Source organism: Bos javanicus, chromosome 13 (genome assembly GCF_032452875.1).
Source record: "Bos javanicus breed banteng chromosome 13, ARS-OSU_banteng_1.0, whole genome shotgun sequence".
In the NCBI taxonomy this organism is placed as follows: domain Eukaryota; kingdom Metazoa; phylum Chordata; class Mammalia; order Artiodactyla; family Bovidae; genus Bos; species Bos javanicus.
Window position 1 is genome coordinate 65240067 of NC_083880.1, and position 23702 is coordinate 65263768.

Genomic DNA, 23702 nt, shown 5'->3' on the forward strand with positions numbered 1-23702 from the left:
ACCACGACCCGTAAGAGGTTAAGAACCACACTAGTCCAAGCCCCTCACATTAGAGGTGAGGAAATAGGATCCAAAGAAGAAAATGGCTGCCCGAATTCTCACAGCCGAGATCAGAACCCAGGTTTCTTGACACCATCCTCCCTCAGCTGGTTCCCTGAGTCAGGATTGAGCTACCTGCAGTAGACAGAATTCCAGGTACCATTTCAAATGGCCTTTAGGCTGGCATGGATCCAAATGAATTGAGGCTTTCAATAGCAGTGGGCAACTGGGCACTTTGCTCTGGACGTTCGTATCCCCAGGTGGTCTTGTGAAGAAGTCTCCTGGGGCATCTCCTGACTTGTTTCCTTATGGGACATCCTAGCGCAGGACATTAAATCCATCTCTTGTGCCTTGACATTCTCCCCTGGTGGAAATGGCCCCCTGACATAGGAAATGCCCCTGCCTTCCGGGAGAAGAACTGACATTCTAGGCTTGGGGAAGTAAGTGGAAGGTGGGGAGCAGGCCTAGGAATATTATTTGATGGACAGGCAGGTAAGAGACAGACAGATGGTGGTACACTGTCTGTGGGAGGAATTCAACTTTGTACCGTCAGTTCAGTTCAGTTGCTCAGTCGTGTCCGACTCTTTGTGACCCCATGGACTGCAACACTCCAGGCCTCCTTGTCTGTCACCAATTCCTGTAGTTTACTCAAACTCATGTCCATTGAGTCGGTGATGCCATCCAACCATCTCATCCTCTGTCGTCCCCTTCTCCTGCCTTCAATCCTTCCCAGCATCAGGGTCTTTTCTAATGAGTCAGTTCTTTGCAGCAGGTGGCCAAAGTATTAGAGTTTCAGCTTCAGCATCAGTCCTTCCAATGACTATTCAGGACTAATTTCCTTTTGGATGGGCTCGTTGGATCTCCTTGCAGTCCAAGGGACTCTCAAGAGTCTTCTCCAACACCACAGTTCAAAAGCATGAATTCTTTGGCGCTCAGCTTTCTTTATCATCCAATTCTCACATCCATACATGACTGCTGGAAAAACCATAGCTTTGACTAGACGGACCTTTGTTGGCAAAGGTCCTTCTTCCAAGGAACAAGCCTCTTTTAATTTCATGGCTGCTGTCACCATCTGCAGTGATTTCGGAGCCCCCCAAAATAAAGTCAGTCACTGTTTCCACTGTTTCCCCATCTATTTGCCATGAAGTAATGGGACCAGATGCCATGATCTTAGTTTTCTGAATGTTGAGTTTTAAGCCAACTTTTTCACTCTCCTCTTTCACTTTCATCAAGAGGCTCTTTAGTTCTTCTCTTTCTGCCCTAAGTGTGGTGTCATCTGCATATCTGAGGTTATTGATATTCCTTCCAGCAATCTTGATTCCAGCTTGAGCTTCATCCAGCCCAGCGTTTCTCATAGGAGTTTATTTACTTTTTAATATTCATTTGTATTTATTTGTCTGCACTGGGTCTTAGTTGCAGCTCATGGTATCTTCTAGTGTGGCATGTGGACACTTAGTTGTGACATGTGGGATCTAGTTCCCTAATGAGGGATTGAACTCAGGCCCTCTGAGTTGGATGCTCAGAGTCTTAGCCACTGGACCACCAGGGAAGTCCCTGTACCATAATAGTTTAGATGAGGTGGCCCATGAGGATTAAAAATAATTAACATTCATTGAGCACTTACTATAGGCCAGGCACTCTTCTAAGAAAAGTAAATGTATTAACTCCTTTAATCCTTATAAGACTGAGGCACAAAGGGATTAAGCACAGCTAGTAAACAGCTGAGCCAAGAGATGTAAGACATGGAGCCAGGTCTTCTGATTGTAGAACTTAGAGGTATAGAGTCTGGAACCAGAGTTGGCTCCTAGCCTTTATATGGGGATTGTGCATCAGAATCAGGAGAGAGCTGATGAAAGCATAGGCTGCTGCTCTGAACCCCCAGTTTCTGATTCAGTAGATCTGGGGTGGGACCTGAAGGTTTGCACATCAAGAAGTTCCCAGGTGATGCTGCTGTTCTAGGGACCACACTTTGAGAACCATGGCTCTCTGCTTTCCTGCGTACTGATAGGAAGAACACAGGGAATAGAAGTGATTCTTTTTTAAAAGATTTATTTATTTATTTTTATTTGGCTACGTCAGATCTTAGTTGCGGCATGTGGGATCTCTCGTTGCAGCACACCGACTCTCTGGTTGGGGTGTACAGGCTCCAGAGCTCATGGACTTTGGTCGTTGTGATGCACGGGCTTAGCTGCTCTGTGGCATGTGGGATCTTAGTTCCTCAACCAGAGATCAAACCCTCGTCACCTGCATTGAAAGGCAAATTCTTAACCCCTGGTCCACCGAGGAAGTCCCTCAACTAGTTATTGATCTCACCTGGATTATTACAATGCCTGCCCTGGGTCCAGGTCTCTCTCTTACCTCCAGGTACCTACTCCAGGGACAAGTTAATCTTCATAAAGCCCAGCTCCAATCAGTCTCACCTCTGCCCAATGCCTTTTGGATTCTCTGCTGTGTGTTCCGGTACCACCCAGTAGAACTATCTTCGGTGATGTTCTACACTGTCTAGTATGGTAACCACCATCACATGTGGCTGTGACTTTTACATTTTTTTTCCTTTTTAATTAATTTATATGTAAATAGTCATGTGTGGCTCATTGCCAGACAGTGCAGGAAGCCTGTTGGTGCATGCCATTTGAGGCTTCCACTGGCACTGTGTGCCCTTCCAGCCCTAGCCTCAGCCCTTGGCATCTTTTGTTCCCGGTCATTCAAGTCAGTTTCCTGGGTATTCCTGGCAGTCCAGTGGTTAGGACTTGGCACTTTTACTGCCAGGGCCCAGATTCAATCCCTGGGCAGAGAACTAAGATCCTGCAAGCCGCGTGGCTTAGCCAAAAAGAAAAGATCAGCTTCCTGAGTCTACCCGGTACTTCCCAACCCTGTGCCTGCTTCAGACTCTCTCCTCCATTTAGACTGTCCTTGAGGCCTGTCTTTAAGACTCAACCTAAATGCCACCTCTGCCTTGAGACTTTGTTTGACACCCATTCCCCTCTCATCTCTTTCTCCTCTGAGCTCCCAAGACACTTTCCCACTTTATGACAACCTTTAGTATTTTAGCCTTCTGTTGCTGTTGGCTGATATTGGTGTTTCTTCTCTTTTCCTAAATTTTCAGCTTCCTGAGACTTTTCTAGTGAGCCCTCGCCCCCAACACAGGTTCTTCCAGGCACACAGAGGCACTCAGTAAATCCTGCAGACCTTTGTCCTGGTGCCTAGGGGAAGCAGAGATGGATAAAGTGCCCTTCCTGTCTTCAAGCTGCCACATGCTCTCAGGAGAGTCTGATTCGTGCCCAGAGAATCACTGAAGCCAATGGTTATTTTGGGCAGAAAAATAAAAGCCACAGAGGGCCCCAATTGGCCAGGAGAGTCCAGCAAGAGCTGCCCAAGCAGAAGGCTGTGTTTACACACACAGACGGCTTCTCTGCCCAGCCTGGCCTGGTGCAAGGAGATGGGAACATCTAGACGTGGCTGCCTGGCCGTTTCATGAAGTTGGGGATTAACAGTGATGCAGCAGCTGGTCCAGCCGTCTGGGGCGGATGGGTGGATGAAGAGAATGTTGCAAACACTGCAGAGCAGTGCTAGTTTTTGGAAATAGATTTTTGGTTAGGTAGCACTTGGTCTGGGAATGTAAGTACAAGGAAATGTTTGTGGTCTGAGCCATGGACAGCAGGTGAATTTTTGTTGGGTCTGACTTGGGGGTTTATGAGTTCTTCAGGACAGTCCCTGTTGAAATGGCAAGGTGGTTGAAAAAGGTAAAAAATAGTTTTCTAGTTTCAGACTCTAATATTAAGAGTATTGCACATCCCCCAAATCTCTAGCATAAATTCATCTCTGGCACAAAAACATAAAAAAAAAAACTTTATTGAGGTTATAAATGCAGAAAAGTACACAGATCATAAGTTTACCCACATTTATGAAACTACCCCCACCTCCCACCCCCACACAGGAGATAAAATATAGCCGATCTCTCTGCAGTGAATTTGTGTTAAACCGTGTGTGTGTAGGATTAATAGTGGACAAACTGGCTGTGGAGTCAAGCACACCTCACACTGAATCCTGGCCCCCTACCTACTAGCAGTGTGACCTTGCACTACTGGCTTACCTGCTCTGAGCTTCGGTTTCTTCCCCTATAAAATCAGGGTGGAATATATCACCTCTGCCTTACAGAGAAGGAAGAAGTGAAGAACTGAAATGGATGCATATTGCCAGGCACAGTGCCAGCACGTAGTGGGTCCCCAAGGCTCTCTGTGATGATGCTGCTGATTGATGGTGTCTCTGCAGCATCTTCTGGCACAGGGGACCACAGACGCACACACAGACGTTCTTCTGCTGCCTCTCCCTGCTCCCAGCCTCAGTGTGATTCTCTCCAAGGTCTCTTCTGACTGCAAGGAGTCTGTGATGCTGTGATGAGGCAAACCTCAGCTGACACTTCAAGCGCCTGACGGGAGGCTGGGTGGATGTCTGAATCTAGTGGGAACGTGGCCAGATCTTTTATGTTCAGGCCCCAGGAGTATGGCTCCCAGACGTCCTAGGGGAGGGCTGACTTCCCAGGGGGAGCAGGAGTGTGGAGATCCATTAAAAATGTAGCCGAGGTGGAGTGTCGGTCAGCAGAGCTCAGCCTCAGCAGGGTCCTGGCATCCTGGGTGAACTCCTGGCTCCCTAGCCTCTGGCTCTGGCTCCCAAGAGACACATCCCATGCACCTATTTTGAGCCGAGGACTGAGTGGGGCAATTCACACATCCCAGGACTGGAGGGCAGAGCCAGGAGAAAGGGGAGGAACCTTGAGGTTCCTTCTAGCTGGGAGCTGGCATTGTAAAGAGGAGGGGATCAGGAAGGACTTCCTGGAGGATGGCTGAAAGCATGATCATGGGAAAGGGAAGAGGGTCTCCCAGGTGGAGGAGGAACACGTGCAAAAGCGGAGAGGCAGGGCCCCACCGTGGCTGTGCCCTGGGGGCCCAGAACAAGTCAGTTTCACAGGGACCTGAGGATGAAGAGGCAGGTGAGAACAGGCTGTGAAAGGTCTGCAGAGTTGGGTCAGGGTTCCAGTCGCTTTATCAGAGAACACCTGGCTACTGAAGGTTCTTCCCATGAGGGAGCAGGGTGGGTGCAGCTCCTCAGGGTGTGCACAGTCATCCTGACTTGCATCGCTTTGGGCCAAAGACAATGGCCAAGTGGCCAAGCCACTAGGCTATCGCAGCCTCTGGGCTGTGCAGGTCTGTGCAGGAACATGGCTGTCAGTGGGGCGGGGGGGAGGAGAGGGGAGGCAAAGACAGAGGGAGGGGGAAGAGTAAGGGAAATGAGGGGACAGGCAAGGTTTCCACCTTTGACAAAGAAGGCAATGGCTCCCCACTCCAGTACTCTTGCCTGGAAAATCCCATGGACGGAGGAGCCTGGTGGGCTGCAGTCCATGGGGTCACTGGGAGTCGGGCACGACTGAGCGACTTCATTTTCACTTTCATGCATTGGAGAAGGAAATGGCAACCCACTCCAGTATTCTTGCCTGGAGAATCCCAGGGACAGAGGAGCCTGGTGGGCTGCCGTCTATGGGGTTGCACAGAGTCGGACACGACTCAAGTGACTTAGCAGCAGCAGCAGTCTTATTAGAGCGGTTAGAGAGCCTCGTGACAGCTGAACCCCAAATTCAGAAGAGACAAGAGATGTGTGGTCCGGAAGGCTAGAGGAGGGACAGGCTGGATGGTAGAAGCAATGGGGGGTGGACTTCCTAGAGGGGAGGTGACCTCTGGAGGCTTTGAAGAGACTGGGTATCTCACAGGTGTTCTCTCGTGTCATAGGAGCTTGAAGAGGTGGTGCTGACAATATCCCCATTGTGTGTGCTCAGTCACTTTAGTCGTATCTGACTCTGTGACACTGTGGACTGTAGCCCACCAGGCTCCTCTGTCCATGGGATTCTCCGGGTTGCCATTTCCTCCTCCAGGGGGTTTTCCCCACCCAGGGATCGAACCTGGGTCTCCTGCATTGCAGGCAGATTCTCTACCACTGAGCCATTGGGGAAACCCCATTGTACAGAGATGGAAACTGAGGCTCAGAGAGGTTTGGGCCCTGCCACGGTCACACAGCTCCTGTGCTATTAATGAACTTCCTCTGTCCCTCCCCCTGACCTCTCCCCAGAGGTAACCATTGCCCCCAGGCTCTTCAACGCTGTCACAGTAAGGATGGAAAAGTGCTTTGCACCGTGTGACCCTCCGTGTAGCTTCATCATTGCATGTCAGAGCATGACCGAATGCAGCAATGTGTGGTTCCCACAGTCTGGGCTGGAAGGTTTGAGAGGATGGCGAGGTCTCTGGAGACAGCAGTTCTTCGAGAGGTTTCTTGGGGGAGACTGAAGGAGCTGTAGTAGGGGCAGCTGGAGCCAGGAGGTCCCTGCCAGGTGGGCATTGCTGCCCATCTACCCGGACTGCTCCCCACCCCCAGACACAGCTGCCCTGCAGTGCCTTCCAGAGCATGCCCGGGATCAGCAAGAACAGCCTTGTCAGGCAGAACTTCCCAGGCCCATTGATCACGCTGCTCTGGAAAGTCTGGCTCTGGTAATTTCCTCTATAAACTGGCCCCAATGTCAGGTGCCTGGGGCTTCATTCAGCTCAGCCCACCCAGGCCCTTGGGGCTTCTCATGTGGCGCTAGCAGTAAAGAACTCGCCTGCCCATGCAGGAGACATAAGAGACTCGGGTTCGATCCGTGGGTCAGGAAGATCCCCTGGAGGAGGGCATGGCAGCCCACTCCAGTATTCTTGCCTGGAGAATCCCATGGACAGAGGGGCCTGGCGGGCTACAGTCCATGGGGTTGCAAAGAGTCAGACATGTCTTAGCATGCACCCAGGCCCTGCTGCCCTCCTGCCCTGGCACATACCTTCCTCCCTAGGGCTGTGCCTTTTACTCACTTCCGTTTAGGCATCCCCTCCCACAGGAACTCTTTTCTGCGGTCCACGGGCTGGGTTAGGACTTCAGAGAATCTAAACTGGTGCTGACCAAAGGAAGTCTGTGAGCCACACATGTTAGCCACATATGTGATTTTATTTATTTCTTATTTTTAAATGTATTTATTTATTTACTTGGCTGTGCTGGGTCTTCATTGCTGTGCGTGGACTTTCTCTAGTTGAGGTGAGTGGAGACTACTCTCTAGTTGTCATATGCAAGCTTCTCGCTGAGGTGGCTTCTCTAGCTGTCGAGCTCCAGCTCTAGAGCATGGGCTAGTAGTTGTAGAATCTTGGAATCTTCCTGGACCAGGGATCGAACTGGTGTCCCCTGCATTGGCAGGTGGATTCTAAACCATTTGACCACCAGGGATGTCCCATATGTGATTTTAAATTTTCTAATAGCCATATGAAAAAAAAAAAAAAGCCAAAAGAGACAGATAAAATCATTCTAATGATATATTTTATTTAACTGAATACATCCAAAGTATCATTGCAATACAAAAGTTATTAAGGAGATACAGGACATTTCTTTAATTAAATCTTCAAAATCTAGTGTGGATTTTACACTTACAGCACATCTCAATGTGCACGAGCCACATTTCAAGTGCTCAGAAGCCATATGTGAGTAGTGGCTAGCTCATAGGTCAGCAGAGCCCTAGAGGTAGGGAGCAAAGCATAAGGGTTGAAGCTCAGCCCCTGGCCTCGGACAGACCTGGCAGACACATCCTGGCCCTGCCATTTATTAGCTGAGTGAACTTTGGGAAGTTGTTAACCTCAAGCCTCAGAGACTCCTGCTATGAAAATAGTTAATAATCTCAATGCCAGAGAATTGTTGTAAGGATTAAACAAATGAATGTGTGACCAGTGCCAGGCACAGATCAAGTACTCAGAAAGTGGTGCTGATTCATCTTACAACATCCTCTGATGTGCTGGTTTAGGTACCATTCTCTGCTGCTGGACTGACAGTGAATTCCAGGACAGAGGCTACCCAGTTCCTCTTGCCTTCCTGAGGCTCAGCGGGTACATCACTGTTTGCTAAATGAAAGATGCAATCCTTACACTAGTAGCACCCACCACCCCACCCTGCCCACTCAGGAATCCAGGGGCCCTTCGTGACTGGGAGTCAGGAGACCACTGCCTCCAATGGGGTGACCTTGGCGAGTTGCCGCTTTTCTCTGAGCCTTGGATTCCTCATTCAAAAGATAAAAGAGGTGGGGTGGGAGGGACTCTACCTGAGTATTTGGTTTGGTCCCTGCCCCACCAGTGGGCTTGGGCGGGGCTGTAGCTAACACCTTATGTTTTTGCTTTCCCAGCCAGAGGTGCACTTTCATTCTATTCCTGGCTTTCCTGTATCCTAGCACTTCTGCGATATCAAGTTCCCTCCTGTTAAAATTTCAGAAGAAAGACTTTCTGGGAATTCCCTGGTGGTGCAATAGTTTGGATGCCAGGCTTTCACTGCCAAGGGCCCGTGTTCAATCCCTGACTGGGAAACTAAGATCCTACAAGCCACACAGCATGGCCTAAAAAAAAAAAAAAAAGAGAGAGAGACAAAAATAAGAAGAAAGACTTTCTCCTACCTCCCCAGCAGCCCAGAGAGGGGGAGACCTTCTTTTCTGCTGACATCTGCTGATCTTCCATCACAGCAACTCAGGGAGTAAAGCAGGAAGAATTTCTACCACTTTATAGGAAAATAACTGAGGCTCAGAAAGATCAAATCATCTACCCAAGTAACATAGAAAGAAGTGGCAGAGCCAGAGCTGGAAGCAGAATTCAGAAGAGCCCTCCTTATTGAGGGAGGGGGGTGAGGTGAGGCTTCTTTTCCTCCACCTGGGCTCCTCGCATTTCTCCGAGGTTTGGTTCTCGGTTCGGTCTTGGTCCTGTGTTTCAGTTTCCCTGTCCTGGGAATGAAGGAAGGCAAGTAACTGGAGTAGTGATTTCAACTGATGCCTATAGGGGGCTGTTCGTTCTTCAGAGAGTGCCCTGACCCTAATCAGATTTCTCTGGAAAAGGTTATTGTGGGGTGAAGTGGAAAGTGTCTGGTCCAGAAAATCAGTGTTACTTGGCAAGTGTGAACTTGTTCAAGTCACTCACTGCTCTGGGCCTCAAACTGCCTGTTTATAGGATGAGAGGGTGACAGTGTCACAGGACGTGAGGATGACCTCTGAAAGTACTTTGCAAACTGGAAAGTTCTAATAGAAACGAGAATCTCTTGGACAGCAAGGAGATCAAATCAGTCAATCCTAATGGAAATCAACCCTAAATATTCACTGGAAGGACTGTTGCTGCAACTGAAGCTACAATACTTTGGTCACTTGATGTGAAGAGCTGACCCATTGGAAAAGACCCTGATGCTGGGAAAGGTTGAAGGCAGGAAGAGAAGGGGATGACAGGATGAGATGGTTGGATAGCATCATCAACTGACTGGACATGAGTTTGAGCAAACTCTGGGAGATGGTAAAGGACAGGGAAGCCTGGTGTGCTGCAGTCTATGGGATCACAAGAGTCAGGCATGATTTAGCGACTGAACAACAACAAATAGAAATGTTAGAGACTTCCCTGATGGTCCAGTGGCTAAGACTCCACACTCCCAATGCAAGGGGCCCAGGTTCAATCCCTGGTCAGGGAACTAGATCCTACATGCAGCAAGTAAGACCTGTTGCAGTCAAATAAAGAAATATTGTTTAAAAAGTTTTTTTTAAAAAGTCAATAATAATAATATAAAGAATAATAATGATAGCAGTAGAAGAAGCCCGGTTTTCTGTGGTCCCACTGACTTAAAGGGAATCGAGCTCTTCGGGTTTAAATCCAGAGTCATATCTGGGAATGTTCTGCCTTGGTCTTTGGAATGTAGCCTGGATTCTTCTGGGAAAGTGAGAGGCTCCATCTAGCTGAGGAGGGTGGGAAAGTGGCCCTGCCCCAGGGGAGAGGAGGGGAGGGGAGAGCAAGGCTTCTTCCTGGGGAAAGAAAGGAATGGGAGGAGGGTTGAGGAAAGGAGAGTTGAACTGGCCTGGCCAGGCAGTGCCATCTGGGCAGCTGGGTCTGGCCCATGGGAGCCCAGGGTTGGGGAGGGCAGCAAGCAGAGGAGGCTGAGTGTCAATTTGGAAGGAAAATATTTGCAGTAAGCAGTGAGAAAAAAATCTCTTAGCAGATGTGTCTATCAAACAACAAATTCATCTGGTATAACTCCTAAGTTTTACTCGTCCTTTTGCGCATTCATTTGAGTAAGTGTGGTGAACTGAACTCAAGCAGAGCACCCTAGTGTGAAAAAGTGACTTGCCCAAGGCCACACCCCCGAGGGCCTGGGGAGGTCCTGGGAAGAACTGACTCTGGGAAGCTGGGGATTGAAAAGTCCACAGACAAAAGAGGACATCTGTAGGGAAGTCCGCCCAGCAGGACTCCAGTCCTTCTGGGAGTTGGCCCGGCGATGGTTTGTGCATCTTCATGTCTCCTGTCTGGAGGAAGGGTGTGTTCTCTAGGACTCGGAGGAGCTGGTTTCCTTCTGCTCTCTGCTCTCTGACTACTCCTGAGCCTAGGGGCAGCAGAGAGAGTGGAGGCACCGGAAGCTGTGTCTTGGGAACATCTGGTGAAAGAGCTGGTGATGTTTAACTTGGAGAAGAGAAGGCTTGTTTTGGGGGTGGGGAGAAGGGACATGCTTGCTGTCTTGGTTCTCTGAGAGGGGTTGGGAAGAGGGGCATAGCTTTGTTCCATGGAGGATCTAGGGTTGATAATAGACCCTGGGGTAGGTCACCCTGATGGAGCATCTGCCTTGGGAGAGAGAAGTGGACAGAAGGAGCTGCCTGTCTCTGGAGTGTGGGAGTGCAGATGGATCCTGGTGAGGTGGACACTAAGGGATGCAGCCCATTGGTGAGGTGGATACTGAAGGAGATGCAGCCTGGGAGGGGCGGGCGGGGAGGGTGTGGAGGCTTGGTTCTCATGTGGGTGGCGTCCCAGCTTTGAACCTCCAGTTACCAGTGTGGTGGATTCTGCAGCACCTAGAACAGTGGCTGGCATGCAGTAGGTACTCAGGGATGATTTGAAGAATGAGAGCATGTGTATGTGTATGCCTGGGATGGTGGCGGGTCAGGTAGCAGGGGTCCTGGGGGCTGCAAATGTGGACCCGTCGGCAGAAATCTCAGGGGATCATGTTGTGGAGACAGGTACATCCAGCTCTTTCTTTCATTGGCAAAGTGAGGCCCAGAACAAGAGAGCCATGTGCCCAAAGGTACTGGTTGACACGTGACGGGGCTGGACTGGAACCCAGGCTGTTGGGGGTTCTCCTCTGTCTGGTTAGGTGGTCTGGACGGCTTTCTGAGTTGTAACAGCGCGGCTGGAGGGGAGGAGCCAGGCTTCACTTGGTTTTGAGCCAGGACCTTGGTGCCGCAGGCCCTCTGGCCACCCCCCAAGCCCACCTTCCTGGAGCCTGGATGCCTACGCGGCACCTCCAGAAACAGCTGTACCCGGCCATTTGTCACCAAAGCACATAGGAACAAATGCACACGTACACGCACTCAGAGACACATGGGACCCCTGGGAGACGTTTGCGATACCGCCCCCCTGGTGGAGGAGGAGCGCTGGCTCCGGGGAAGTTCTGCCCCGCGCAGAGCTGCCGGGGAGGGGAGGTGAGGGTATCCGGCCGCGCTCGGTGGGCCGAGGCTGAGTCACCCCCTCTGAGTCAGGGAGCCTCTCCTCTTCCTCCCCCACTCCCCTCTCCCTCTCTCCCTGCCGAACCCCCGCGCGAGGGGACAGGAGGCTGGCCCAGGCCAGGGTGGGAGCCGCGGAGCCCCAGGACTGGGCGCCCGAGGCACAGTCCCGCCGGGGTCCCGGGGACTGCCCAGTGTGACGGCGCCCCGGAGGAGGTGGCCTGGGAGCCTGCGGGAGCGGGAGAGCGGCGAGAGGGAGAGGGAGACCGGCGGGGAGGAGGCGGAGGCAGGGGCCGGGCCGCCGCGAGGGAGCAGGCGGGCGCGCGGCGGCGGCCCCCGGGCTGGGCGCGGAGGCCGGGCGGGGGCGGGGGCGGGCCGCGCGGCGGGCGCCAGGCCCGGGGCTCTGGGCACGGTGCCCAGCCCCCGGCGCACGCCGAGCCGCCGCCGCCGCCGCCGCCGCCGCTGCTGCTGCAGTCGGCATCCATCAGCGGGCGGGGGTGTCGCGGAACAGGCTGCTCCGCAGAGCCCGCCCCGCCCCGCGGCCTGCCGGCTCGCAGGAGCCGAGGGGGCGCCCCCCGCCCCGCGCGCCCGAGATGGGGACCCCCAGGCCCAGGTAGGCACGTGCCGGCGATCAGGTGGCACGGGGGGGGGGGGGCGTGGGTGGGTTTGGGTGGGGATGGGCCGGGGGCTCGTTACCCGGAGGCCCAGCCTTCAGCCCTGGGGGAGGACGGAGAGTGGGGGACAGACCGGCAGGAACTGAGTTTGCAGGCTGTCGGCCCTCCGGCCAGTGTGGGGGCGGTCCTAGCTGGTCCTCCCGACCTCCCGGGTCTGCAGCCTCCCGGGCGAGAGAGGTGGGCAGGCGGGGAGCTGAGGCTTGCTGTAAGGATGAATGTTTGCTGGGTGGGTGCCGGGCTGGCCCACTCCTGTTCTCCCCACTCGGAGACCACTCCTGACGCCTCAGAGGAGGCCCAGAGCCCTCTGGATATTTCCTCCGGGCTTCAGACGCTGCAAGACAGTCTCTTGACTGGAGCTTGGGTTGCTGGGGAGCTCTGGTCCTCACTTATCCTCTGGGTGCAGACCTTCCTCCACTCTGGCTCATTCCCCATCCTACCTCCCTTCCATGTCTCCCAAAGCTAGGGGGTAGAACTTGGCTCTAGGACCACCTGATTTCTGGCCTGGCATTGACACGTTAGAGGGAGAAGACTTGTGGGTCCCAGTTGTGCCTGGCACCTTCTCACTTGGGGGATATCTGAGGGCCCCTGAGGCTGGGTTCTTGGGGGGCGGGCATACTATGTGGCTGCGGGGGGCTGGGGGTGCAAGTGACTGCAGCCACCAGGATGCTTATCAGATCTAAGGCCACTGTCTGGCAGAGGTATGGCTTAGGAGGCTGGACAAGGACTAGGAAGGAGTTCTGAGGATACCGGTCTCCTTCGCGGCTACCGGTTGTGGTCCTTGACCACCTCCTTCCCCGCACTCACCACCCCCCCGCCAACCCCCGCAAGCTCTGAGAATACCTTGATGGGAGAGAGACACTACCGTTTGTTCCTGCCATCACTTCATATCTCCTCCTCTGTACCCAGAGGTGGGAGTCTAAGAGGGCTAGGTTTATAACCTCTCCAGCGCTGGGTGGGGTTACAGCTGCTTCGTCTCTCCCCCACCTCCCAGCATTAGGAGTCTTCCAGATTCAGTAGCCACCAGGCCAGGCTGAAGGCTTGGGACCTCGAATGATACCCCTGGAGGAAGTGGGGCTGTCTGTCCTGGGCAAGGATGTGGAGAACAGAGGCGACTGTGTACCCGCCTGCCCACCCGTTCCTTCATATGGAGCCTGCGGCAGAGGCAGCCTGTGCCAGCCTCCTCTCTGAGCCGCCGTGGCCCAGGGAGGCTCTGCCAGTTCTGTGCAGGGATGAAGCCGGCTTCCACTGGCCAGTCTGAGGTCATACCTATCGTGACCCCATGTGCCATATTTGTGTGTGCGCAGAGCATGGCTCCTAAGGGGCCCCTCGAAGCAGTCCTGGAGGAGATCAGTGCAAGAGGCCTATTCCCATTAAAACCCTCCCTGGGCCATGTGTGGTTCCCTGAGCCTGAGTTCAGTGAGCTCCATGGAGAGCTGCTTCCCAGAACTGGCACGAGACCCTTTCCTGGTCCCGGAGGGCTCACTCAGGAAATACTGAAACATTGACTGAGGCCTGGAAAGGAGGAATGACTTGTCCAAAGTCACAGGCAAATGGGTGTGAGAGCCAGCACTAAGGTACCCATATCCTCTAACGAGTTTGGGTTTCTTGTAGCCCAAATGCCTGCCTCCCTATTGCCGTGGCCATTCCATACACAGGACTCTGATGGGCTGGCGTTATAGCCTGGAGCCTGAGTCTGCCTTCTAGAGGGGGACTTACATTGGTCTCGCAGCCCTTGACCCCAAAAGGTGAGAAAGCAAGGCCAGGCTGCCTCAGCTGCCAGGCTGCCTTGTTCCAGTTAAGGGGCAAGGGCTGAGGCATAGTCGGCCTGGAGCCCTGGTCCCTCTTGTAAGTATCCAGAGCCAAGAGGATGCTGGGTGCCCAGGCATGTTCTGGGCCTGAGCCCCCAAGAGCAGTGGAGAGGGTCTCCCACCTAGGCTGCTGAGGTGGGAGGGGCCTCTGTGTTGCTCCAGCTAGGTCATCCGGGTGAGCCTGTCTGGGCTTCTGTGCCCCCATTTATTAAAAGTGGATAATAATCTCCATCTGGAGTAATACCAGTGATTATACAATCAGAATGAGGACATTTATTGAGTACTGACTGTATGCTTTGCATTATCTCCCAACAACTCTGACAGGTAGGTGCTATTATTATCATTTTTACACATGACCAAGGCTCAAAGAGGTTGTGTCACGTGCCTAAGGTTGCACAGCTGGAAAGAGTGTGGCTGAGTCTAGAGTATCTCTCTTTACCTTGGCATTGTACCTGGAATAAGGTCTGGGAGTACCAGGTTGGTGTCCAGCAGAGCCAGAGAACTGATGTGCCAGGACTGGTCCTGGTGGAGAGTTCAAGGGTGGGTTGGGTTTTGTGAGGCAAGGGTGGCCTGAGTGCTCCTGGAGTACTGAGGGGTAGGGGGCAGAAAGGTACTGGCCAGAAGCCTGAGAGAGGGACTGTCCATGGCTTTCTGCTTCCTGGCCAGGATCCCCCAGCAGTGAGGATGCTCTGGACTCTGTGCTCCCATTGGGTGCTGGGGAAGACTGGTTGGCTATAAGGCTGGCTGGCCCTGACACTCACTCCCGCCACACTAGACAGGAACTCAGTGACCAGAACATACAAAGGAGGGAATGCAGGCGCACCAGCTGGGACTGTGAGGAGGAGGCCCGGTGGGGAGGGGACTTGTGCATGGGTAGGCGGGTAGGGGTGGGAGCAGGCTGGCACCGCTTCCTCTGTGGGCGGGAGGCTTGTGGGTAAGAATAGTAGCAGCCAACATTTATCAAGCACTTACTACATGCCAGGCACCCGTTTTAAGGGCTTAACTGTGCCACTCATACAATCTTCACAAGCCCTTTGAGACAAAAATCCTTCTTCCTCCCATTTTACAGATGAAGGGAACTGAGGCTTAGCAAGGGAAAGACAGTTGCTCAAGGTCACACAGTTCGGTTGTGGGGGAGCCAGGATTTAAATCCAGGCAGTGTGAGGTGGAGCCACTTTCCCCATGGCCATGCCAGCAGCCCAAAATTTCTTTTCAGAGGTCATACTCAGTTTTGTTCAATTTGAAAAATATTCCCTGAGTCCCTGCTGCTGATCCTATACGGCCTCTGGTGAAGCATCCTTGTCCTCCCCGGGCTCCCAGTCTAGCCTGGAGAGACACAGACACGGCACAGGGAAGGTGAGGGATAAGCTATTGCCTCTGTAGGCGTGGATTCCTATTCTGGTGATCAGAGAAGGCTTCAAGGAGATTGCAGCCTTGGCACTGGGCACCAAAAGCCAAGTGGAATTTTGATAGATGTGGGGGGAAGGGCACCCCCTCTCCTGGGCCAGAGGGAAGGGAAATGGGGACGTGTTTGAAGAACGGGTGGTCTGGTGTGCCTGCAGCAGATGGTGCAGGGGGCTGGGGGCGCTGGGAGGTGATTCAGAAAGTCAGCTTGTCTTTGGGTCTTTGACAAAACTCTGGAATCTGCCAGGCCTGAGCTCTAGTCGCAGCTCCACTGTGTCCTAGTCACGTGCCCTTGGGCTCTCACTTAGCTGATCTGAGCCTCAGTTTCCTCATCTGTAAAGTGTGGCCAAGCGCGCCTGTCTCAAGGAGACCACGTTAGGGTTGTTACGTAAAGAACCTAGTGCAGTGCTGGCATGCCACAGGGACTTGGCTAACATCACTTTCCTCCCCAGGAGCCTGGACGCTCCAGGAACCTTTGCAGGTATTTGATCTGCATGGGGCCTGCATTGGGGCAGGACAGAACCAGGTCTGGGAAGGTCCCTTTGGTAAGAACCACGAGGAAGGGACAGGCTCAGCTTTGCAGGAAAGACATCAGCCCTCTGGACCTGGAGGGCTGGGGAGGGAGGGAGGTTGAAACCACACTAAGCTGTCCCCTCGGAGGGTTTTGGGAGGAGCAGCTTAGGGTGGGGAAGGCCATGGGGTGGGGGAAGGGCATGAATTTGGTTTGCAGCTTCAGAAGTTTAAGATGAAGGACTCATCTCCCTTCAGTCATTCTGAAGGTTGCGCAGCTTCGTCTTTGTGCATCTGGCTTTTTTTTTTTTCCCTTTTGCATAATTTCCTTTGGATGAATCTGCATCAGAGCTTCTTCCATAATAGCAGCAAATTGGGACTAAGTGCCCAACAATAGGGGAATGATTGAGAGCGTTTTGGAACATCCAGTGGGTAAAATAATATGCAGCCGTGAACAGCCGCAGAAATACTTACCCTCGAAGCGTATGGAGCTGTGCACTCGTCAGGTTCCTCGGCATCTTTTCTTCAATTCATTTCATGTCGCGGTGACAGAGGCGGGACAGGGGTTAGAGCCTTCCAGCGCGTGAAGAGATTCAGGCCAGGCTGTCATCTCTTGGAGGGCAGTGTTCATGTTTTATTCATTGTTCTGTCCTCAGCGCATGGCTGAGTGGTTTGCAAATGCTTGTCTGGTGAAAGAATTGATGGAGTGGGCAAAGCAGACGGCAAGTGACTTGTCCAAGGTCACGCAGGTAGGAAGACCAGGACCAGGGTCTTCTCATCCCTACTTGGCACATTCTTCTTACTCACTGGTCAGTATCTTGAAGGGGAGTAGGATGGAGAGGTGCACAGCGAGGACCAGAGACAGACCAGAGCATAAGTCTCATTTCTATCCTTACTGACTGTGAGGACTTGGCAAGTCAGTTCATCTTCTTAAGCCTCAATTTCCCCATCTGTAATATGGATAATCCAAGTACCTGTTTTTTTTTTAAATTTTATTTTATTTTTAAACTTTACAATATTGTATTAGTTTTGCCCAACATCGAAATGAATCCACCATAGGTATACCCGTGCTCCCCATCCTGAACCCTCCTCCCTCCTCCCTCCCCATACCCTCCCTCTGGGCCATCCCAGTGCACCAGCCCCAAGCATCCAGCATCGTGCATCGAACCTGGACTGGCGACTCGTCTCATACATGATATTACACGTGTTTCAATGCCATTCTCCCAAATCTCCCCACCCTCTCCCTCTCCCACAGAGTCCACAAGACTGATCTATACCAAGTACCTGTTTTTAAGCTTGTCATCAAGATTAAATGATTTCAGGTATGTAAGATCCTTAGCATAGGAACTAGCACACAGAGAAGTACCTAAGAATGTTAGATGTGATGATAATGATGATATAATAATGTGGAAATATTTTTGATATAGTAAATTTTTTTTTTTTTTTGCCGTGCTGTGGGGCACGTGGGATCTTAGTTCCCCAATCAGGGATCGAACCCACCCCTCCTGCAGTGGAAGCTTGGAGTCTTAACCACTGGACTCCTAGGAAGGTCCCCTGATACAATTTAATGTTAAATGGAAAAAAACCCCAAACCATTAGCACTCAGATTAAAATGATATAAAATTAGATCTGACCATAGGTACAGATTGGAAGAGAACAGGTGGAAATAGCAGGTACTATGGGGAATGAATGACTGACCCAGACAAACCTTTTTAAAAATACTTACTTTTTCTTGTTTTAATTACAAAAGAATTATGTGATAAATCCTAATCATTTAAAAGCATACTCTTTCCTTGTTTTCCCAACCAAAATCCTTCTCTCCAGAGGTAGCCAATGACAACAGGATGGTGCCTAGATTTTTTTCCATGCCTACATAAACAATAAGCATGCAAACCGGAATGGGACCATAAATTGCATTATTGTTTTACAAGTTAGATTTTTTTCATTCTATGTGCCAACATCTTTCTGTGTCAGTGCATCTAAACCCCATCCCCCAAATGTTCACACTAGATATGTAATACTTTTGTAATTCCTTTTTCACAGGATAAATCCTAGTTCATTTGGCCATCAACAGGGGGTTGATGGACATTTAAAGTTGTTTCCAATTTTACTCTATTCTAAATAACGCTGACCGTGAACTCTCGTAGTGTTTAAACAAGAAAATCAAGTGAGAGATTGAGAAACTGTGAGATTGCGCAGGGTTGCTGGGGAGGGTTCCCTGCTTCTCTGGGCTTCTTTCCCCTCCTCACCTCCCTTCTCAGCGGAGCCCCAAGGGGCAAGGACACTGATCCAAAGCCATGTTTGTTACTGCAGTTCCCCGCTCCCTCTCACCAACTGCTGATCGGTGAGGTCCAAGCGAAGTGATGATGATGAAAGGATCCTTTAGACTGTAAAGCACCTGGCACGTGGGAGGGCTTGATACTGCTGTTATTATTTCCACATCCAGAGCAACAGTAGCTTTGGTTACACGGTTGACAGCAAGTGGGATGTAGCAGGTTTGAGGGGGAAGAGCATGGAGCCGTGAGCCAGCAGACCTGGGTCTGAGTCCCTGCTCAACTTGAACTGACAAGCCATGTGACCTTGGCCAGCCCTGCCTGCTGGGGGAATAAACCCACCCATCTCATGTGGCCCTGGTGGAGCTCAAAGGTGACAAAGCCAAGGCAGCCAGCTCATGGTCCGGCTCTCAGAGGGTGTCCCGCTCCAGGGAGGTCTCCTCTGCCTCTGCAGTCATCCGTGTGGACCAAGTAGGAGGCTTTTCTCCTTTCTGATGCCGTTTACTCTGCAGTTTGGGCATGTCACGTGGTCCCCGGCCTACAATGGCACACCAGTTTGTGGCTCCACAGTGGCACGTGAGACCTTTGGGCAAGAAGCCAGTGCTGACGGGTGGCAGCCTCTTCACATGGCTTGATTTTATTTAATGCGGTGCCCGTGGGTACCGCCGGCCTCTGACAAATTGCCGTCTCCGCCCTGCCGAGTAGGAATGATTGCGGGCCTAGCTCCTGTTTCTACCCCTCGAGCTCCATCAGAGGCCTGGCTGGGAGGCGGCACAGTCCCCCTCCTCCCTCCTCATGGGTGGTCATTTCATTCATGTCCACCTGGAGATTGTCACTCAAGGAAGTGAATGTTCTGTACTGGGGAGATCCCAATGGGAGTTAACATCATCCCCAGAGGGAGAAGAATAAATCTTAATAGCCTCTCTTTCTCTCACTGTATTTTTTCTTTTAATTCTTTTCTTTTTCTTTTCTGACTCCAAAAGTAGTACAGGCTCATAGTAGGAAATGGTGTAACACAGAGAACCCCCTAAAAAGCCAAAAAAAAACAAAAGTCTGTAATTTCTGTTCTTGTTAACCTTTGAGCCTTTAGACGATGAGAGTTTCTAATATTTCTTGAGTACTCACTGTGGGCTTTGGCTTGGAAGTGCTTTACGAGCCAAATTTCAGTTTGGTCTAATTCAGTTTTCTTAGTAAACCTAGTAAGTGGGTAAGATTATCATCGTGGATTTACAGATGAAGACACTGAGGCCCAGTGAGATTGAGGGAGAATGCAAGAAGGTCTCCTGGTCGCCTAGTCCATCCTTAACCATTAGACTATACTGCTTCTTTCCAATTTCTCCTCCCCTCCCTCTCTAGTTCATGTTATCTACTTAGTGTCAGGTGGTATATCAGTCACAGGTGGCGCTAGTGGTAAAGAACCTGCCTGCCTGCAGGAGACATAAGAGACTCAGGTTCAATCCCTGGGTCAGGAAGATCCTCTGGAGGAGGAAGAAATGGCAACCCACTCCAGTATTCTTGCCTGGAGAATCCCATGGCCAGAGGAGCCTGGCGGGCTACAGTCCATAGGGCTGCAAAAGAGTCAGACATGACTGAAGCGGCTTAGCACACAGCACGGTGTATCAGTCAGATTCTGGTAGAAAACAGAATTCCACTCAGATGCTTTAACTTGGAGATGTTAAGAAAGCTGTGGGCAGGGTTAAGGGAACCCACGAGGGGGACCCACAAACTCACGGTGACAGAAACTATTAGCTCCCTTCGGCCTGAATGAACAGAGGGAGGGACTGGTGTTACTGGGCTTGTGCATGGAGCTGTCACAGAGCTGCTCAGCCACCACTAGAACCCCAGGGAGGGCGACTGGGGAGATATACCTCCCCCCTCTGCTTCCACTCTCTGACCTCCTGCCAGTGCCTCCCGTTGACCAAAGGCAACCAGAGGTCAGCAGGCAAAGGAGTTCAAAGGACAGTCCAAAAACTCAGCCTCCTGGCTCTTTGAGTGGGACATGGTTCTGGGGGTGCAAATGGGGATCAACAGCCCAGGAATTGGTCCTAGGGGAATGGGAAAGATGTGCTCCGTGACTTCCCCAAAAGAAAGGATGATCTCGGTAACCATGATCATTGAAAACATCTTTCAGAACAGAAGACTCTCACTTTCTGCCTAGCATTCTCTTTGTTTTGGCATTTTCCACACCCTGTTCCTTCTTCCTCTCTCCACTCCTTCCTACTGTGAGTTCCTGCCTGGTTCAGAATTCCCACGACCGTCTGGACAGAAGTTGTCAGTGTCTCAGATTTAGAAGAGAGCCTTCGTGGCTGGGGAGTGATTGTTCATGACCGTGGATACTCGTGGCTGTGTGTGCCCTCACGCGGTTCCACTGCAGTGCATATGTATGCAAAGACACGCTTCCAGAACACATGTCATAAACATCTGTGATACACACTCCCTTGTCTTTAGCGTGACTGTAACTTTTGCATTTCAAAGTCCTTTTGTTCTCTGAAACATCCTTTTTCTCTACAGGGCCCTGCTCTGAAGTGTGCGATTAGGGCCTCTCCTCCCTGTTTAACAGATGGAGAAACTGATGCTCACAAAGGGGAAGTGACTCGCCCAAGACCCATCAGATAGGAAGTGGCAGAACTGAAACAAGAAACAGTGGTCCTGATTCTAACTTCTGCTCTTCTCAGTGTATTTGCCTTTTAATCTTGGGAAGTTTTTCCTTAGCCAGTTTTACCCCTGGGAGAAATTAGTACAGACGAACCCCCTGAGGCTGCTGGAATGTCATGTAGTGGGATGGACTTCGGAGTCAGAGAGTCTTGGCACAGTCTTATGACCTTGGGCAAATCGGTAGGCATCTTTGGGCCCATGTGTCCTCATCAGTCAAATAAGGATGATAATATCAGGAGTTTGGATGGAAAAGTCAGCTGCTTTTCCATCCAAAAGTCTGATAAGTTGTCAGGACAGACTGGCTGGCTGGTAGCCAGGAAGGCTCCTGAGGTGAGTGCAGCCCAGGTCTTTTGACTTGTCTCATTGCTGTTCCATCCACCCATCACCCATGTGTTTTTCCATTTATCCATCTGACCCCAGGCTCCGTGGGTTTGAATTCTGACACTGCTGTTTACTAGCTGCACGATCTTGGGCCAGTTAGTTCACTTCTCAGTGCTTTAGTTCCTTCTTTTGTAAAATGGAGATATTGAGAGGACCTATTATGGGTTATTATGAAGATTAAATGATGTAAAATGCTTAGATCAGGGCCTGGTAAATAGCAAACTCTATAAATGTTAGCTTTGTCATTGTTATTTATCAAGAACTGCTCTAAGCCCTGGGGAAAATGGCAAATGAGACAGATAAAGGTTTTTGTTGTCTTTTGGCCATGCTGCACAGCTTGCAGGATCTTAGTTCCCTGACCAGGGATCGAACCCAGGCCCGTTGCAGTGCATGCGCGGGAATCCTAACCCCTGGATCACCAAGGAATCTCCAAGACATAAAGTTTTGTCTTTGTGGAGTTTACATTCTAGAGAAGGAGTAGAAACAATTTGTGAACTTATGAAGAAACACATGCTTGCTTCATGGGCGTAAAGTTTATTTTCGATGGGTGGTAAAAATTTTTGAAAGTAGATAGTAGTGTTTGTTATACAACACTGTGAATGTGATTATTGTCCCGAATTGTTACACTTAAAGGTGGTTAAGATGGCAAAAACAGAATAAAGCAAAACCAAAAAATCAGCTGTAACCAAAAAAAAAAAAAAAGGAAGGAGGGACCCACTTTAGACAGAGTGGTCAAGAGGCACATTAACTGAGATCCGAAGGGTGAGAGCTACCAAGAGACAGGGGACAAGCCCACCTTCCACACGGAGGGAGCAATAAGGGCGAAGCCCCAAGACAGGGGCAAGCCTGGTGTGACTGAGGTGCAGACAGAGAATCTGTGTCTCACTTCTGTCACAGTGATGGTGGCAGTAGGGGAGCTAAGCAGAGGCCTTATGCAGAGACCTGGAGCTTTGGTAAGGAATTTGCATTTTATTTTGATGGGAGGTCATTGGGGGTTTTAAAGAGGACATCCATTTGGACCGTAACTGTGGCTCCTCTGTGGAGAATAAGCCCTAGGAGAGCCTACGTGGCTAAAGGGACCGTGGAAGAGATGGAGCCGCCATGCAGACAGGAGCTGAGAGTGGGTTGGACCTGGGTGGAAGTAGAGCTGGAGAAAAAGAACAAATCCAGTTTACTGGACCCAGAGATGCTGAGTCACGCTAACCCTGGTGGGAGAGCTTGATGTATAAACCAGTCGATTCACTTTTAATGTGGGGGTACAACCGCAGGCCAAGTGGGTGTTGCCTCTTCCGGGCAGAGACACCCTCTCCCTCTAGGCGGCCCAGATGGAAAGCCACAGCGTCTGAAGCCTGCTTAGTGCCCCCGGAAAGCGAGCCCGGGGAGCCAGCCTGTGGTTGCAATGTTGAAGAGTGTCAGAGGCTGACAGGCTGCTGAGCTGGCCCCAGAGGGGGCCAGGCAAGCACGCTGGGCCTCACTGGGCCCCTCACCTCCAGACAGGACTGGCGCAGCCACTGTCAGCATTTCCTTCTTTGGCTGACCTTTCCCTTTTCTAATCCTGTGCGTTCGGGTTTTCACATGTTAGTGTCATCAGTCAGGCTTTGCTGGCCTCTGTCTCTCTCTCCATCTGTTCTGGGTGGGCACTTCTTTTTTTGTTTTTTTTTTTAGTTGTTGTTGGGTTTTTGTGTGTATGTGTGTTTTGGTCTCATCATGTAGCACGTGGAATCTTAGTTCCCCCACCATGGCCCAGGGATTGAACCTGTGCCCCCTGCAGTGGAAGCACCAAGTCTTAACCACTGGACCACCAGGGGCGTCTCAGGGTGGGCACTTCTAAACCCCAGCTTCGCCGACCACTTCCCACTCTGGCTTCCCATTACTGCTTGTCATTCTGGATCTTCTCAGGGTTGTTTTATTCGGTGCCCTCTTTATGCTATTTTCCCGAATCTCCATCACCCCCCTGAGAAGGAGGGAGGAATATCTCTGTGTTAGGGTTGAGATGACCTAAGCTCAGAGGAGTGAAGTCACTTGCCCAGTGTCCCAGAGGGAGCTAGTGGGGGAGGGTTCTAGGTCTCACTGACCTGGGTCTGCCTCTGGCCCTGCTGCCCTGCATGGAGGGGTCCATGGGATGACTATGCATAGGGTCTTTGACGCTAGGCCTGGCCTGCAATGGCTCGGTGACAGGAGTCTTACCCTTTGCAGCAGAGTAACATTTCTGAGTCTTGCAAAGCTGCCGTCCCCCACACCGCCCCCCACCCCATCCACCTCCAGCTTCTTCATTTCTCCCTGACTCAAACCTATTCCTCCTGCCAGCCTGTGTGGAGCTCACATTTATAGGCTTCTTATTCCAAGAAGTCAAGTTGTCAACGCCGGGACTTCACTGGTGGTCCAGTGGCTAAGA

General features: G+C 51.4%; 1 protein-coding gene and 1 non-coding gene across 24 annotated transcripts in view; one reads left to right on the forward strand and one right to left on the reverse strand.

Annotated features, from left to right (window-relative positions):
- Positions 1-23702, forward strand: part of EPB41L1 (erythrocyte membrane protein band 4.1 like 1) — a 172655-nt gene that overhangs the window by 87332 nt on the left and 61621 nt on the right. For 8 of the 23 annotated variants that reach the window (XM_061437464.1, XM_061437466.1, XM_061437470.1 and 5 more), the window contains exon 1: positions 12087-12215. The exons of 6 other annotated variants lie outside the window; for them this stretch is intronic. The gene's annotated coding sequence lies outside the window, so the exon portion shown is untranslated. Of the gene's footprint in view, positions 1-12071; positions 12216-23702 lie in introns of those variants that run through there. 9 more of the 23 variants (XM_061437450.1, XM_061437454.1, XM_061437453.1 and 6 more) reach the window with 6 other exon arrangements.
- TRNAC-GCA (transfer RNA cysteine (anticodon GCA)) lies at positions 5972-6042 on the reverse strand. The gene has a single exon. It is a non-coding gene; the product is annotated as a tRNA-Cys (tRNA).